Source organism: Kogia breviceps, chromosome 3 (genome assembly GCF_026419965.1).
Source record: "Kogia breviceps isolate mKogBre1 chromosome 3, mKogBre1 haplotype 1, whole genome shotgun sequence".
Taxonomy (NCBI): domain Eukaryota; kingdom Metazoa; phylum Chordata; class Mammalia; order Artiodactyla; family Physeteridae; genus Kogia; species Kogia breviceps.
This window is the reverse complement of record NC_081312.1, coordinates 135,472,307-135,486,849: the sequence shown is the minus strand read 5'-3', so window position 1 is coordinate 135,486,849 and position 14,543 is coordinate 135,472,307. Positions and strand designations below refer to the sequence as shown.

General features: G+C 48.4%; 1 protein-coding gene across 9 annotated transcripts in view; it reads right to left on the bottom strand.

Moving 5' to 3' along the window:
- MEGF11 (multiple EGF like domains 11) overlaps positions 1–14,293 on the bottom strand; it is a 366,564-nt gene extending 352,271 nt beyond the window's left edge. For 3 of the 9 annotated variants that reach the window (XM_067029611.1, XM_067029615.1, XM_067029617.1), the window contains exon 1: positions 14,055–14,134. The gene's annotated coding sequence lies outside the window, so the exon portion shown is untranslated. Of the gene's footprint in view, positions 1–14,054 lie in introns of all 9 variants that reach the window. The other 6 variants (XM_067029610.1, XM_059057710.2, XR_010839780.1 and 3 more) reach the window with 5 other exon arrangements.
- Positions 14,294–14,543: the final 250 nt, after the last annotated feature.

The following is a 14,543-nucleotide window of genomic DNA, read 5'->3' as shown; positions in this document are numbered from 1 at the left end:
ATGAGAACTGCTGACACTAACATTTACCGAGTCTTTATTGTGTTCCAGGAACTAAGCTAAGCCCTTTACCTGCACTGTTCATTTAATCTTCACAGAAACCCTATGTACTGTTATTAATATTAAGTACTATTATTATTGCCCCTTTCACAGATGAGAAAATGGGTGCTCAGACAAGTTAGGTAATGTGCCAGAAACCACGCAGAAAGGACTCAACCCATATCTAAAGATGGAATGCTGAGCACAGTGATGGCCCATAAGGAAGATACTTTGGGGGTACAGCCGTCCTAAGGAAGCCTTTTGGGTTGGTATTTTCTGTGGCATTAGAAATATCATTACTTCTGTACTAGGTAGGGATGTATGTAGAACATGATAAATATAATTAACACTGCTGTAGTTATACGTGGAAGTTGTTAGGAGAATAAATCCTAGGAGTTCTCATCACAGGAAAAATTGTTTTTTCTATTTCTTTAATTTTGTGTCTACATGAGATGATGGATGTTCACTAAATTTATTGTGATAGTCACTTTGCGATGTATGTAAGTCACATCATTATACCATATACCTTAAATTTATACAGTGCTGTATGTCAATTATATCTCAATAAAACTGGAAGAAAATTAATGAATATACATATATACATATATATACATAATGTATTAGATATTTGAAAAGAAAAAACATCCTTTGCTCCTTTGTTTCCCGTAAGGCCAGCCCTGGCCTCATGGTCCCTCCCCAGCCAGAGATGGGTAGAGAGGTGCTGAAACATCCAAAGTGACCCCTCCTTTTCACCCTCACAGGCGGAAGTCAGTGGGGGCTTGAGAAGCAGGCAACAGGGCACATGTTGGAGTGTATTTGTCTCTGGCTCCCATATGACATAGTTGGCTCTGGTCAGAAGCAACTGCCGGTGGAATAAGAAAGTCTCCTCCCCCCAGCTGCTCCTCCCAGGGTCCCAGGGCCTCTACCCACCAACCAAGCCCTCTGCTCAACGAAGGGTACAGCAGAGGTTTCTTGGGCTTTCATTCTCCCCCAGTTCCTCAGTTCTGAGAGGGAGTTCTGGACCAGAAAGAATAAAAGAAAAAGCAGCAATTCTTAATATAATGACCTTGAAGAAGAGCAACTCCATTTTACCTTGAAAACTGCATAACTGAAAGCAGAGTCTACGTAGACAATGCAAATGATGTGCATGTAATATGCAAACGTAATGCAAATGATCCAGGGCCGGGCCAGGGCTAAGGTGCCCAGTGGCCTCTAGAGGGAGGTAGAGGAAAGCGAACCCTGGGTAGTTAGGACCTGGGGTCAGGAACCAGGTGAATGCTTTGGCTGGGAGCACCTTATAGAGGACCCACGTCCACAGCACTGTGAACCTTCCCAACCCCATGGACTCTTCCAGTCACACCAGCACTGCACTACATACACGTGTACACATACACGTGTACACACACACACACACAACTGTTGTCTCCACACTGACACACACATTAAATCACACACACACTCACAGAAACACACACAGTCATGCTGTCACGAAACACTGACGCACAGACACCCAGCCATTCACAAAGACACACAGACTCACACACCTACCCACTCCACCACACACATGGATGAACGCAAACACATATGCAGACACACACACGCAGAAACACACCAACACGGACACAAACACAGACGTACGCATCTCCATGCTGACCCAGTGCAGCCAGTCTGATAAATCTATCTGGAAAAGAAAACAATCTAGACGTACTGAATACCTACTTTGTGCCAGGCGTGGTGCAGGAACTTTAAATCCTCATTTGATCTTCACGAAGCAAGATTAAGAAGTGGATGTTGGGGCTTCCCTGGTGGCGCAGTGATTGAGAGTCCGCCTGCCGATGCAGGGGATGCGGGTTCGTGCCCCAGTCCGGGAAGATCCCACATGCCGCAGAGCGGCTGGGCCCGTGAGCCATGGCCGCTGAGCCTGCGCTCCGCAACGGGAGAGGCCGCAACAGTGAGAGGCCCACGTAACGCAAAAAGGAAAAAAAAAAAAAAAAAAAGAAGTGGATGTAGGGGGATAAATATTCCAATATTTACTGACAAGGAAAAGGAAACCCAAAGGTGAGCAGATAGGCCCGAGCTTACCCAGTAAGCAGCCGGAAAGAGAAAGACCCAGCTTCGTAGGGTACCATGAAGCCACCCCATTCCCCCTCCCCCAGCAGAGCCTTCCCTGTACACAGTGGGACACAGACATCACTGCCAGCTCTTCACTCCTCCACCTCGTGGTCCTCCCCGGCCAGCGGTCAACCTCTGGCTTCCTCAGAGACAATCCTGCCCTTCTCCATCTGGCCCTTTCATCACTTTGGCTGGGGTGTGCTCTACCATGCGACATCACGTTAATTCCGGCCTTAGTATAATCTAATTTGGAAATCTCCTAGGGGAGAAAGACAACCATTTCTTTCAACCCAAATGGGATACAAGATTGGATTTTCAGTCTCTGCCTGTCTCTGGGTGAATGTTCACACTAGAAAAATGACTCTTTCCCCAAAAGTATACAAACTTTAAATGCCACTCTGCCCACCACTTCCTACACACACACACACACACACACACAAACACTGAAAAGGAAATGTGCTTTTTACAGCAAAGAATGAGTAATATTTGTCACTCCCTGCCACTAAGTCACCATGTCACTTTGGGCAAGTCACCCACCATCCCAGGGTCTCAGTTTCCTCATTTGCCTCATTTGAGAGATAAGACAAGCTGATTCTCAAGGCCCCTCCCTCCCCCACCTTCCATCTCCCTGATAGCACAAGAGCCTGAGGCTGGCATTTGCCCTGCGATGTTCCCCAGAACTGTCCCCTGACCTTGGGGACTCACTGCTAACGCGGGGATCTGAGAGGAGGACAGGCCTGGGCCCTGCCAGGGAAGGACAAGGTCAACCACAGCCCCAGGGGTTAGGATTCAGCCATCACCCCCAGGCCTCTGGCCTGCCTACCTGAGATATTCTATGTCCCCCGGGTAGCCTCAGAGGTTCAAAAGGGAGGTCAGCTTGGAGCAGGGGTACCCTGAGATATAATAAGGCCGTGATTTCGGAGCAAGCTGGAAGTTGCAAAATGCCACATTGAGGGTTTCAAGTGTATTTTAGTGCCTTGGGCTCTCTTTCCAAATTAATATTCATGGGGACAGGCAGGCCATTTAGTTGCATATGTAGATTGTTGCTCATCCACTGCAGGATAAAAAAGTTTTGGGGTGTTATTATTTACTGTAGTTATTTTAAGCTTGGATGATAAACCAGTCAAGTTAGGCAGGGGGAGGGCAGCTTCCAAGGGCAGGAGTAGGTTTTAAATAATTTTCGATCTGAGGAAAGGTGGGTTCCAGATACCCGGGAATGAGTCAAGCCGATCCTGACCGACAGCATCAGTTCCAGGACAGCCCTTCCAAGGTCATCCCATTCAGCCCCTACCTCAGAAAGCCTGGCCACCTCACATGGTCCCACAGAAGCCTTTGGGAAACCAAGCCCACCACTATCACTCAAGGTCATGGTTGAGAGGCAGGCAGGCACAGGTTTGGGGTGAGACTTTGGGCAAACCACTTGAGCCCTTGTTTCTGAGGATAATGACCTGCTTTGCAAAGTTGTAAAATATACACTAGAAAGTTATGGAGAGGGATGGTGGTGATGGCTGCATAATATTATGAAGTATTTAATACTAGTGAACTGTACACTTCAAATGGTTAAGATGGTAAATTTTATGTTATGTGTATTTTATCACAATAAAAATAAAATTTTTAAAACAGGACAAACTTGAAAATAAATGCACCAAAAAAGTGCTTGTTAAAGTGTGAAGCCCTAACCAAGGTAGCCGTTAAGGTATCTTCTCTCCTAGGGTAACGGGCATGCACTCCTCCCACGCACCTTCAGGGAAGCCTCCATCCCCTGCCACTGCCATCCAAAGCCACCCGAGGATCTGAGAACCATTATCCTGCTCTTTACTAGCTTCACTTCTGTTTTCTGCATCAAATAACACTCTAACTACTCCACCAGAAAGCAGTGAGTCCACTGGGAGAATCTAGAGGTTCCCAAATTACTCCAGAGTCCTTGTACTCTGATCAAAGAGCCCTGAAACCTGGTGAGGGTCTGTAGGGAAGGAGGCAGTGAAGCCTGGTAGCACATCCAGGGGCTCTGAGTCATGCAGACCTGGGTGGAATCCAGACGCTGCCAATGTCCAGTGGGACCCTGACTGCTCAATTTCTCTGAGCCTCAATCGTCTCGTCTGTACGATAAGGCTAATACTATTCTACCTACCTCTTGAGACAGTGGTGCATGCAAAGGTCCAAAATGTGGTTTCTATTACTAGGATTGCAGAACAATCAGCCACAGTTCTAGCATTAACTCTTTCAAACCACTGGGGGCGCTCTTTCAGAGCACTCAACATTTGTTCTCAAGCAGGGGTTCCTTAGGCACTGAAGTACTAGTGTTGTGGTTTCATTTCAGTGATCAAGTAGTCACACTCAGTCGCAAGACAGCTTTGTGTCAGCATCTGCTGTTGCACTAGAATTAAATAGAGCTCCTTTAATTGTTGTGGGCTAATGAGAAAAACGTGGCTGCCTGACACACAAATGCTTTTGTGCCAAGGGCTGGCCAGATGACCCTTCAGCCTGTTGTAGGAACGAAAGCTTCACAGTTGTTCAAGCTAAGAAAAGCAAGGGGAGAGTTGAGTCACCACAGGGCATGTGGTGGAGGAAGCAACCAAAACCATGATCATGTAGGAAGGGCTGACGTAGTCTTAGCACAACAGCATCTATCACGTTAAATTAATATTGTTAATCTGAATGTTACTGGCTTTGTAGTTTGCATTTTAATTTATAAACTTGTTTGGGCGCTAAGACTATGTATGAGCTATAAGCATAAGTTGTTTATGTCTAGTTTTGTATTTATATATAATAATAATATATATATTATTATATTAATAATTTAAGACAATATTGGAGGTCTGTGGGAAGCAATTTCCCCCTTTATTTATTTTTTTTAATTTATTTTTGGCTGCACTGGGTCTTCACTGCTGCACGTGGGCTTTCTCTAGTTATGCTGAGCGGTGTCTACTCTTCATTGTGTAGAAGCGCGGGCTTCTCATTGCGGTGACTTCTCGTTGAGGAGCACAGGCTCTAGGCGCGTGAGCTTCAGTAGTTGTGGCACATGGGCTTAGTTGCTCTGCGGCATGTGGGATCTTCCCGGACCAGGGCTCAAACCGTGTCCCCTGCCTTGGCAGGTGTATTCTTAACCACTGTGCCACCAGGGAAGTCCCTCTCCCTTTAAAATGGAACCATCTGTACATTTCTTAAGTTTTAAAACCATTGACCTAAAGATTAATGCAGAGAACAAGCCTAAAAATCAGGCTAATTGTTCATTTTCTTCTACAGTGGATGGGCAGAGGCGAGGTTTGGCTGAGAAGAAACTGCAATAGGTGAAGGTTAAGTGATTTGCCCAAGGTCACCCATAGGTCAATCTCCACACTCAGGATCCCTACCTTGGATGTCAGGAAGTCTCTGGACTCTTGGGTAAATTCCTTCCTCCTTTGCTCCTGAAACATCTTATTCTACTTTGACTGAACAATAAAGGCTAATAAACAATCGGCTTTCTCTGCATCCCAGCTCCTCTCCCCACCACACCTCAGAGCCAAAATTTCATCCAAGTCCTGAGGAAAAGTGGATTCCTCTCCCAGCTCCAGGCAGAGGCTCCCAGCTCAAAGTGCTCCAAGGATGTCCAGAATAAAAGATTTCCTGTCTATTGTGAAGGGATAATGAACATAGCATGAAGAAGATTCCACCCACAGATCTTTGCAGAGCCTGCCCCTTTCCCACTTCTGACACCTGCATCACCAACAAGTAGACACTGAGCCCTGCTCAGTGCTGGCTCCTGGGAAGAAGGAATAAACCAGTTTCAAGGATCTAGTTTGTTAGGGAGGTGAGACCCACACAGACAGAGCCCAGGTGAAGATGAACCAGCCACTAGATAATCAACAGCTCGGCTGTGTAGTGGAGAGATGGGAGTTGTAGGAACTCAGGGGAGAGGTAGATCAATGAGAGATGGCAGAGATGGAAGCCCCCTAGAAGGTGGGGGGCCAGAGCTGAGCTGTGAAGGCTGAGTGGGACCTGGCTGAGTGGAGGGAACTGATCATTTCGGCCAGTGGCAAAAGCTGTGAGAAGGCAACAGCGTTCCTGAGGCAGTGAGGAAGCTGGAGATGGGCAGCCCTCACCTCCTAGCAAGCTCGCCTCCTTCTCTCCACTGTCACCTTCCTGCTTATCCTTGAACTTACCAGGGGAGTTCTCACCTCAGGGCCTTTGCACTTACTATCCCCTCTGCCTGGTGTCCCCTACTCCCAGATACCCACATGGCATCCCTCCTCTCAGTCTCTGCTCAAATGTCACCATCAGAGAGGCCTTCCCTGACCACACTGCATCTCATCACCATACATACCCCTTCACCTTGCTATTTTTCTTCATTGCAACAAGCGTAAAGTATATAATGTGTTCATTTTTTACCACCTGTCTCCCCCACTTCAGTGCAAGCTCCATGAAGGCAAGGGCTTTGTTTTGTTCCCTGCTATACTGAGTATGTGACCAATGATCAGTATTTACAGAATGAATGAATGAATGAATGAGAGGAAAGAAGAATGCTATAAAGGATGGAAGAATGCCAGTCAAAGCTCCTGGAGGCAGCAGAGACCTCCTTCCTGTTGACAGGTCAGCAGTGTCTTCCTTCCACAGGTAAGACACCAGAGACACAGAACAGGAGTGGTGGCAGGCGAGGGTGGATGGATACAGAGGGTCAAATGGGGGTAAAGGGAGGGCAGAGGAGTTCAGAAAACCTGGCTCAGATCCAGCTTGATCCCACTAGCAGAATGTTTTATGCTTCAGGAAAGAGTTGTTGTAAACATCGAGTTTAAAAAGTCCCCCAACACACAAGAGGGGGCCTGAGTCTTATCAGAGACAAGAGACAGAAGGAGGCTGTGGGACACAGCAAATGGGGAAAAGAGACTGGGAGAACAGGGCACCCATGGGTCAGGAGAATGTCGGGAAGAAGCCACTTAACCTCTCCCAGCCTCCACTTCCTCATCTGTAAAATGACAACCATAATCCCGACCTCACAGGGTGGTTACAAGGCTGAGTTAAAACAACCTCCCCAAATCACCTAAACTAGTGCCTGGCATATAGTAGGCAGGCATTCATCAAATTGAGTCCCATCTCCAAAGTGAGGTTAAGGTAAAAAGGGTGAAGATTAACTGACTTTTCAAGTAAATAATCTTATTTCCCTTATTCCTGTGATTTATTAATTCAATAAATATTCACTGAAGTGCCCTGTGCTTGCATGTCACAACTGGATACAAAGAAGGATCCACTCCCACACCATCTCAGACCTCAACGGCCTTACATCCAATTGGGAAGATGAGGAACATTTCAACAAAATGCTGAACAATGACCCTAGAGTGTATTATGAAGCACCGAATTTGTGGTGTAGGCAATAATTGCTACAGAAGTTCAGGGGAAGGAAAGATAGATGCTTCGAGATCGCTGTGGGCTCTGGTGGTCAGGGAAGGTCTAATGAGGATGCGGCTCTAACACTGGCCTTGAAGGAAAGGATGGTTTGGCTTAAACACAGAGAAAGGCAGAACTTGAAGCAGAGTCAAACGTGGTGGTGAGTCCTGACAGGTAAAGATGGGGAGAAAGGATGCAGGCAGGTTGTGGAGACTTACGAGGGTCAATGTGAGGAGTTTGGGCTTCATCCAGTGAATACTATGGGGAAAAATGTAAGGTAAAAAGGACATTTTAGGATGACTTGAAGGAGGGAGATAGAGGCTGGGAAATGGCACCTCAGGCCACATAATGTGTCTACAGCACAGATTCTAGGCTCACTGCCGCCTCTGCACAAGAATTACAGATGATGCTATTTGCAGAGCCCCATAGACTGCTCCTGTAGGAGATGTATGTCCCTATGACCCCCAGGCACTATGCCTTGGGGCTGGGAGATCAGAGCAGGAGGCCAGTGCCATCACCCAGCACGAGGTGGAAAGAACCTGTACAAAGGGGAAGTCTCATGCCAGAAAGGAGGACTTATATTCAAGAAACATAATGAAAACAAAAAAAAGTCGGTGCTTGAATACAGGAAATAGAGGAAGGAGGCAAAAGTGTTGCTAAGGTTTTGAGCCCAAGCATCTGGGAAGACGGTGTTGCCAACAAGAATGAAGAATCCAGAAGGGCAGATGGCTTGAGAAGTGGGAAGACATTATATTTCATTCTAGGCATACAGACTTTATAATGGCAGCCAAACATCATCATCATCCTCATATCATCTAATCAACAACTGATGATAAGATATAGGATCTCATCTTGGCCTAATGGTCCCATTTTACCACTGAGATAAGAAAAGCAAGAGGCAGCAAGCTGGGCAGAAGAAGCTTATAACCCATCCATACTAAGATGCTGGAGCTCCCATATGCACTATGAACAACCTCCTCCAGGAAGTCTTCCCTAACTACTATGGCTCCTACTGATGTCATGCTCCTCCTACCATGGTTGGTCTGCAAGTCATAATTATTTGTTTACTCTCTGGGTGTGTTCTCTGATTATTTGATAGTCTACATGGTCTAGTCCTCACATGTCTCCTGCACTAGATTATAATCCTTTGATGTCAGAGATCAAATCTTCAAATAATGTACTTCTTCCATACTAATCAAGTGCAATCATTGAGTTAATTCAGATTTATCTGCCCAATAAATCCCTATTGCCCAGATGAGTAAACTAAGGCACAAAGAAGTGAAATACTTTGCTTAGGGTCACATGGCTAAAAAGGAATACAGAAAATTCAAACCCAGGTCTTAAACTCTAGAGCAGATATTGTTGATTGCTCCTTTCTTCTTTCCAAAAGCCTCCTAATTTTTTTCCTCTCTGAGGCTCAACACACAAATCAAGATTATTCTAGACCAATTATGATGGTCTCCTTCCTTTGTCTATGGCTGACTTATGCATGGACATGCGACTCACAATTCCAGCCAATTAGACACGAGGGAAAGTCTGCTGAGCCTTCTGGTAAAGGTTCCCCTCCTGCCTTTTCTGCCTCTGCACATTGTAAAGGTGTAATACAAGGATCTGATACAGCCATCTTGTGACCCTGAGACCAAGAAAAGATGAAAAGAATCTGGACCTTTAATGATGCTGTTGAACCACTGAAAGAACTAAGCTTGGGGCAGACAGCCCACACCTGTTGTACTGGGAGATACTAAGTTCCTTATTGTTTCAGCCAGTTGTATTCAGGTTTTTTGCTACTTGCAGCCCTGACTGATACCCACTCCAATCAAGGGCTCTTGTCACTACAGGTACTGAGCCAAGCATTATGGGAGATATACAACAAGTAAAAGTCCTGGTCCCTGCCTCATTGTTCCTTTCCCAAGATTAGATATTCAATAAGTACTCAATCTATCTCTGATTCATTGATTCTCCCTGTGCTCATCAGTTACAAAGGATATATTCCCTGAAGGCATCTTTCTTCCCTTTACTCAGACTCACTGATTATCTCTAAATTTCAGCCTCACGTTTGGACCGGGGTCTCAACATTACGGACCAGGTCCTTCCCCATCACCAGGCACCACCTCTAAGGATCAAGCTAAAAGCAAGGGACTCATGCTTAGCCCAGAGAGATCATCAGCAAAACTCCGCATTCCTAAATATTTGTTCTTTGAAATGTCTTTCTCAATTAGATCTCACCCAAATGTTTGAGAGTCAGGCTGAATTCCAACTTCCTGCTCCAGAACAAATATGTTGAGCCTGCATAATTACTGCAGCCAGCTTTATTTGCTATAAAAACATTGATTTTTTTGCTCCTTCTCGACAGTAAAATAATAAATAGAATCCAGATAAAAATACCAGCATTTAGTAGAACAACTCTTTTATGGTTCTTTTCTTTGGGGTCTAATTAACACATTGGGGATAAAATGTGTTTTTACATTTACCCAACCAGCTAAGGTGAGACACAAACTCTCCTTTCCTCCTGCTGAGATACAGCTTCACATCAGAAACACAAGTGAAACAGACAGTTTCGAAACATTTTGAAACCTTCCACAAACAGATCCGTGTACCTGTGAGGTGGACTTCCTCCAGTCCCTCTCTGTTCACACTGTTCAATTTTTTTCTCTGTCCCTTAAAAACACATTACATAGTTGCTGTCACATGAAACACAGATAGTCCCATTAGCCAGAGAAGCAATCTCTCTTTCTTTCTTTTAAATGAAGAAGACATGCCTTTCAGGACAATGACCACCCAAGCCATGAATGTTTCATGAGGGGCTCTTGGAGTGGATGACACCTTTACAATTATAACAGTGCTATAATAAACCCCCACAGAGCCACAGGGCATGGAGTCTACATCCAACACACGACACCTATTTATTCTCTAATTATATTGCAATATATTCTCTCTGTATCTGGACTGATGAAGATAAAATATTCTTTTAATTCTATGGCCTCCTGGGAGGTAAGGGAGAGGGGATCATGCATAGGCAAATTCTGGGAGTTCCTAGATCTCAATCACAGCCTTTGTTCCAGGCTCCCTCATTGCATAATCTCAAGAAAATCACTCACTTTCCCTTGTTCTAACACAGTGGTTCTCTCATTGCGGTCCCGAGGCCAAGAACATTATTAGCATCACCTGGGAACTTGTTAAAAATTCAAATTACTGGGTCCACTCTGGACCCTTTGAATCAAAAATTCTGGGGGTGGAGCACAGCAATCTGTGTTTAAACAAGCCTTCCACATTGAAGTCTGAGAAGCACTGGTCTACAAAACAGGAAGGAAAGAGCATTATTTTAAATTGAATCAGGGATCAGGGATACCTGGACTCTACAGGGCCTGGGCTCCTTTCTGAATAGCTGTCTCATTCTGCAGAGTCAGGGCTCCATTTACCCATCTGTATACAATGGAGCTACAGCATTCACCAAGAAGCTGTGGATGCTGGAATTTAACAGGTACATGGTTACCTGGCACCACTCTCTATGGATAGCAAGATCATAGTTGCCAATACTCACCAGCTCCCTCCCGCAATACTCTGACTGGCAGAAGCTCTGCAGAGAGGTCCTCCAATGTCATATCTAAGGTCATCATTGCAGCTGTCTCTGGGTTACCCTTGGCAACTAGAAGCCAGGGTCATGGTAGCCCACAGACTCTCCAAATCTCATAGTCAGTAGCTTCAAGCCTTTTCACCTCACAGCCTTGAACCACTAGAGGGGAGGCTCAGGATTATTTTTTTTACATTGTCCCATTTCAGCACTTCTTCAGACATCTTTTGTGTGTTTGCCTCCACTCTACAACTAGACTTGAAGCCTGTGGAGGATGACGCCTAGAATGTCAGCATCATGAGGTATGGGACTCTGACTGACTGGCTCCCAAGGCCTAGGCCAGTGCCTGGCACAAAGTAGGAGCTCAAGAACTGTTTGTTGACTAAATATTCCTAGCACGTTAAATGCCCTGACCATACTAAGTTCAACTGTAGGCCCCAAACCTTCAAGTATCTAAAAGTTATGTTTGGAAAGGGGCAAAGAAACTATTTGAAACCCCAGGGAAGAAGGAGAAAAGGGAAAAGGAGAAGCAAGAGCCTGAATATTTCCTAGCCGGAGCCACAACCCTTGGCTCAGAGTGCTGACTTCCCAGCCAATTTCTCACCCTGAATTAGGAACTAGAAGACCTCCGGGCCAGGGTTGGTTTTTTTGTTTTGGGGTGGGTTTTTTTTGTTTTGGTTTTTTGTTTTGTTTTGTTTTGTTTTTTGATATTAGGATCCTTGTGCAGGAAGGGGCCGGAGCTGAAGGGCGATCAGGCACTGACCACAGCTTCTGAGCTTGAGTTCTAAGCAGCTGGGTCTTCTAGCTGCCCTCATGCTTCTCACTCAAAGGCCAAATTCTCATTGGTGCTGACTCTACTGTCTTTTGACCAGACACTTAAGGAGAGCTTTTCTACCCTCTTAGGACTCAAGCCTCGTGCCCTATGATCCTTCTCCCTCAATTAGAAATCTACCCAAGACTCAATTCCAAATCATCCCTTTTCCAGGTACTATCCCTAATCCTGCCCCCTCCAAACAGTGATTTCACCTGGGAAGCCTTCCTTGACTACAAAACAGTGGCTGCTCTTTCCCTGTGGACTGCATTCTATGGGGCTGGGTTGAGTCTTAAGGGTTTCCTTTACCCCCAGACTTCAGTGCAGGGGCAGGATACATATAACATATACAACCAACTGTCACCTAAGTGATTTGTCCTGGGGGATGATCACAGCACAGCACCTGACGGGAAACCAGTCCTCTACCTCTAACCTCACACACAACCAGTCCTGCAGCCTCCAAAGGGCTTACAGTGGCCTGGCTGGGAACACTTGCCCTGTGCTGAGAAAGTGGTAAGGACAGCACAGAGTACTAGAAAAAAAGCCCTGAGCTAGGAGTCAGGAGACCTGGTTTACATTCCCTCACACCCTTAACTAGCTCTAAGCGAATCCTTTCACTTCTTTGTGCCTCCGTTTGTTGATCTGTGAGTTGGGAGGAAGAGGTGGAGACTGAGGACCTGGAATTTCTAGCAGCTTAAACAGCATATGATCTACGGAGAGAGCTGATGCGTGATGTGCAACCAGGGAAAAACCCGCCAAAGGAGCTGAAGATGGAGTGTCTGTAGACGGTAGATTCGACGCCCTGCGGGGACCCCGCCCAACTGGCAGGAGACAAGGGCCAGGGTACCCTCTCCGCAAAGCCCCCAGCTCTCGGTCCCACTAAACCTGCTCTAAACCCTTCAGAAGAACCTCTCCAACAGCACTCCAACAAAGAGGGCTGCGAAGCCAGGGTCCCGCGACCTCCGCGGAAGCCTCACCGGGTTAAGTCCGGCCTCCCGGAACAAGAGAACACGTGCCCCCGGCAGGCTCCGAAAGCCCCGGCCAGCCTTCGCTTGCCGACACCCCTACTTTCCCGGCAGAGCGTGGAAGGGGCGCTGATGCTCGCGCTCGAGTACCATGGCCTGAGCGAGCAGAGATGGCCCGGAGCCCAAACCACCTAAAGGCCTCCTCCAACCTCCTGGAGGCCTTGCTCTTTGCGTCCCCGGGGGGTGGGGGGGAGGACGGTACGGAGCGGGAGATCCTGAAGCGGAGCCACCCAGGTTCCGGTCGGGTGACGGCTCGGTACCACTCACAGACCTTGACTCCCGCGAGGAACGATTTTGCGTATTTTTCGTCGTATTTTTTCAAACAAATAAGAAAAATAAACCAAGCGCAGGAGGAAGGCGGCTGCGTTTGCTGCTCTAAGGGACCACAACCACCACCCGCCCCAGCTCCAACACCACCGCCCACGGCTAGGCGAGAACTTGGGAACTTCGGAACCGCGCTCCAGGCGCGCACTGGGAGTGACTAGCTTCTCTTAACTTCGGGAGCTGGGGTCGCCGCCGAGGGCAGGAGGGACGTCCGGGGAGACGACTCGGACTTCCCCGAAGAGTCGGGACGACTGGATGAGAAAGACTGGAAGGGGTATACGTTCCGTTTCGCGCCTCCAAAAAGCAAAAGTGCACATGGTACCGCCCGGGGCTCAGCGGCAGCTAGGCACACCGCTGGCCACCTCGGGGGACCTGGCCGCGCCTCGCAGGCTCTACGCCCGGACCCCGGCTCTCCCGGGAGTCTCGGGGCGGCTCGGGGGGCGGGAGTCTCCAGACTCAGAGGAGGGCGGGCGCCCTCCCTGGGACAATCGCGCCGCGCCGCTGCGCTCGGGTTTTCCCTCGCCGTGGGCGCTGCGTCCGGACTGAGGCCAGGGAGTCCGCGCTTGCCCACGCCGGGGCGCTCCACATCCTGCGCGGACCCCTGGCGTTCTACCGGCACTCACCTGCTCCCGCGCCAAACTCGGCTTCCGCAGCCCGGATCCCGGCAGGACAGCGGGAATCCACGGGGCTGGTGTAAAGTTAGTCGCGGGGATGCAAAGACCCTTCCCCGGGATCAAAACCCCCAAACCCCGTCCCCCTGTGCCCACAGCACTCCGAGGCTCCGCATCCTTGCCGTCCCCTCCCAGCCACCTACCTGCTTCGCGGCCCGCCCGGGGCTCAGTCGGCCAGTCGCGGTCCTGTCCTCCGGAGCCTGAGCCGCGCCGGAGCGCCGGACCAGGAGCCGGAGCAGCGAGTGGGCAGCCCAGAGCCGGGCGGCGGGCGGCGGGCACCGCGAGAGAGTGAGCGAGCCGTCGCGCGCGGCTGCAGCCGCGGAGGCTGCCGCTGCTGCCGCCGCCGAGCCAGCCCCCACCCGCTTCGTCCCTCGGCCCCTCCCTCTCTCCTTCCCTCCCAGACTCCCTCCTCCCTGCTCGTGGCTCCCTCCCTCCGTTCGCTCCCCCCACCCACCGCCTCTTTTTTTTTCTCCTTCTCCCTCTTCGGTCCTTTCAGACCCTGCTTTCTCGCTCTCGCTCGCTTGTTCTTTTTCCTCTTTCCGTGTCTCCCTCCAGCCTTCCTTTGGTTTCCTTTTTCTCTGAACCTTTCCCAGTCTCTCTTCTCACCTCCCTCCACCCCCCCCAACTTTACG